The following is a 4,276-nucleotide window of genomic DNA, read 5'->3' on the forward strand; positions in this document are numbered from 1 at the left end:
CCACACTCGGTTCAACTAAAGTTGGAGAGACGGTCGCCCGCAAGCCATCTATGTGCAAAGCAGGTCGAGGGAACCGGTCTCGCGTAAGCGTGCGCGTAAGGTTGGTCCAGGTCGTCTCGTCCAACAATACCGCCGAACCAAAGTATGACATGCTGGTAGGCAGTATGACTTGTATCGCCCACAACTCACTTGTGTTCTACTCGTGCAAATAACATCAAACCATAAAACCTAGGCTCAGATGCCACTGTTGAGGAACGTAGTAATTTCAAAATTTTCCTACGCACACGCAAGATCATGGTGATGCATAGCAACGAGGGGGAGAGTGTTGTCTACGTACCAACGCAGACCGACTACGGAAGCGATCACACAAAGTAGAGGAAGTAGTCGTACGTCTTCTTCCCGATCCGACCGATCCAAGCACCGTTACTCCGGCACCTCCGAGTTCTTAGCACACGTTCAGCTCGATGACGATCCTCGGGCTCCGATCCAGCAAAGCGTCGAGGAAGAGTTCCGTCAGCACGACGGCGTGGTGACGATCTTGATGTACTACCGACGCAGGGCTTCGCCTAAGCACTACAACGGTATGATCGAGGTGGAATTTGGTGGCAGGGGGCACTGCACACGGCTAAGGAACGATCTCAAGGATCAACTTGTGTGTCTAGAGGTGCCCCCTGCCCCCGTATATAAAGGATGAGAGGGGGAGGGCTGGCCGTCCAAGCAAGGGAGGCGCAGGAGGAGTCCTACTCCTACCGGGAGTAGGACTCCCCCCTCCAATCCTAGTCCAACTAGGTTTTCTCAAGTGGGAAAGAGAGAGAGGGGGGCCGGCCACCTTCTCCTAGTCCTAATAGGACTAGAGAGAGGGGGGATGCGCAGCCCTATGTGGGCAGCCCTTTCACCTTTCCACTAAGGCCCATGTTGGCCCATTTGGCTCCTGGGGGGTTCCGGTAACCCTCCCGGTAATCCGGTAAAATCCCGATTTCACCCGGAACACTTCCGATGTCCAAACATAGGCTTCCAACATATCAATCTTTACGTCTCGACCATTTCGAGACTCCTCGTCATGTCCGTGATCACATCCGGGACTCCGAACAACCTTCGGTACATCAAAATGCATAAACTCATAATAACTGTCATCGTAACGTTAAGCGTGCGGACCCTACGGTTCGAGAACAATGTAGACATGACCGAGACACGTCTCCGGTCAATAACCAATAGCGGGACCTGGATGCCCATATTGGCTCCTACATATTCTACGAAGATCTTTATCGGTCAGACCGCATAACAACATACGTTGTTCCCTTTGTCATCGGTATGTTACTTGCCCGAGATTCGATCGTCGGTATCCAATACCTAGTTCAATCTCGTTACCGGCAAGTCTCTTTACTCGTTCCGTAATACATCATCCCGCAACTAACTCATTAGTTGCAATGCTTGCAAGGCTTAAGTGATGTGCATTACCGAGAGGGCCCAGAGATACCTCTCCGACAATCGGAGTGACAAATCCTAATCTCGAAATACGCCAACCCAACATCTACCTTTGGAGCCACCTGTAGTACTCCTTTATAATCACCCAGTTACATTGTGACGTTTGGTAGTACCCAAAGTGTTCCTCCGGCAAACGGGAGTTGCATAATCTCATAGTCACAGGAACATGTATAAGTCATGAAGAAAGCAATAGCAACATACTAAACGATCGGGTGCTAAGCTAATGGAATGGGTCATGTCAATCAGATCATTCAACTAATGATGTGACCTCGTTAATCAAATAACAACTCTTTGTTCATGGTTAGGAAACATAACCATCTTTGATTAACGAGCTAGTCAAGTAGAGGCATACTAGTGACACTCTGTTTGTCTATGTATTCACACATGTATTATGTCTCCGGTTAATACAATTCTAGCGTGAATAATAAACATTTATCATGATATAAGGAAATAAATAATAACTTTATTATTACCTCTAGGGCATATTTCCTTCACTTTCTGCTTATGTTTAATAGGGAACGTTTCATTTACATTGGATGATTTTTTCACACTCTTGAAATGCACTCAGAACATGGAAAGACCCTGGAATTTCCGGTTCATGGCTTCACACACACAATTTGCATCGAGGGACCGACAAAGAGAAGATTTGCAGTCAAAGAACTGCTGATCGTTGCTTTTAGTAAAGTCATGCAACTTAGCTCATTTTAATCACCATGAGAACTATTTGCACAACACTATAGTTTACATTAATTTTTAATTTGGAAAGGAGGATTTTGATAAGGCAATGAAAAATGCACATGGAGAAAATTGGGAAGAGGAGCACTCAGACTTAGATGGAGAAATCATCTATGAAGCAGCAGGTAGAATGCCACATGGCAGGCTCATAATTGCTAATGAGTTATTTAGCAATGCAGATAAGGCGAAGTTCAAGTCTAGAAGGGTGATGGCCTCACAACCTGTGCGGTTTGCTATGGAGGACCATCTAGAAAGAGAGAACAAACATTTGAAGCGGGAGAATAAGCATCTTCGAGGCATTGAGCTTGTTGTGTAGGTAATCTTTCCTTCTCTTATAAATTGGAGTCTGAGTGGATAGGGTTGTGCTGACATGCTAAAGTTTATAGTCATTGGCTGAGAAAGGGGGAGTGGACTTTGACGGCATAATGCAATCAGCTGCTTCTGACTTGGTAAGTTTAACCCATCTTGATGGTAGGCTTGCAACAATCGAACTATTAACTGATGTGTCTTCTTTGTATGATACACACTATACATCAGATTCTGAAGGTGGATTTCGTAGGGGACGAGGTGATGTGCATCAAAGAGAACCTGAAAAGGTTAGTTCATTGTTGTCGTGCCTGCAAGTCTGGGGATGACCTCCCCCTTGTTCCATCGTTTTTGTTTTCTCTTTGCACATTAGCACATTTAGACCATATCAAGAAAGAATTTGTGTGTGCAAGTTAAGTGCAGGATTTTGGGTCATGGATAGTAGTAGCAGATGCAGCAGATCCTTCATATGTTTTAATTGCAGTTTTGTGAAAATAAATGCATGGTTAACTATATGGGCTCATTCCTCTAAAGGATTATACCACCTAAGATAAATGACTGCTAATGCATGCAAATACTTGATGATTGATAGAACAAGTTTATCTGCACATATATGAACAAAATGCAGTAAAGACCACTCTTGACAGCCTCCAATTGCCATGGTTCTTTCTCCGTACATATGGCTTGCTTGCTTGTTTCTCTGCACATATGCCTAGTTTGCTTGTTTCTCTGTACATATGCCTTTTTTGTGTGCATATCTAAATTTGTACTCATTTCTTATGTGCAAAACTAGATAAACTGAAGCATGTTAATTCGAAAATCATCAATAGGCACAGTATGAACAGTAGTTTATTTGTACTTCATGTAGAATATAGTTAGCTCGCATGGAAAGAATTAGTACACAAGATATACATTACCTAAGGGCTGTTGGAAATATGCCCTAGAGGCAATAATAAATTGATTATTATTATATTTCCTTGTTCATGATAATCGTTTATTATCCATGCTAGAATTGTATTGATAGGAAACTCAGATACATGTGTGGATACATAGACAACACCATGTCCCTAGTAAGCCTCTAGTTGACTAGCTCGTTGATCAATAGATGGTTACGGTTTCCTGACCATGGACATTGGATGTCGTTGATAACGGGATCACATCATTAGGAGAATGATGTGATGGACAAGACCCAATCCTAAGCCTAGCACAAGATCATGTAGTTCGTATGCTAAAGCTTTTCTAATGTCAAGTATCATTTCCTTAGACCATGAGATTGTGCAACTCCCGGATACCGTAGGAGTGCTTTGGGTGTGCCAAACGTCACAACGTAACTGGGTGGCTATAAAGGAACACTACGGGTATCTCTGAAAGTGTCTGTTGGGTTGGCACGAATCGAGATTGGGATTTTGTCACTCCGTGTAAACGGAGAGGTATCTCTGGGCCCACTCGGTAGGACATCATCATAATGTGCACAATGTGACCAAGGGATTGATCACGGGATGATGTGTTACGGAACGAGTAAAGAGACTTGCCGGTAACGAGATTGAACAAGGTATCGGTATACCGACGATCGAATCTCGGGCAAGTACCATACCGCTAGACAAAGGGAATTGTATACGGGATCGATTGAGTCCTTGACATCGTGGTTCATCCGATGAGATCATCGTGGAACATGTGGGAGCCAACATGGGTATCCAGATACCGCTGTTGGTTATTGACCGGAGAACATCTCGGTCATGTCTGCATGTCT

This window comes from Triticum aestivum, chromosome 3A (genome assembly GCF_018294505.1).
Source record: "Triticum aestivum cultivar Chinese Spring chromosome 3A, IWGSC CS RefSeq v2.1, whole genome shotgun sequence".
Taxonomy (NCBI): Eukaryota; Viridiplantae; Streptophyta; class Magnoliopsida; order Poales; family Poaceae; genus Triticum; species Triticum aestivum.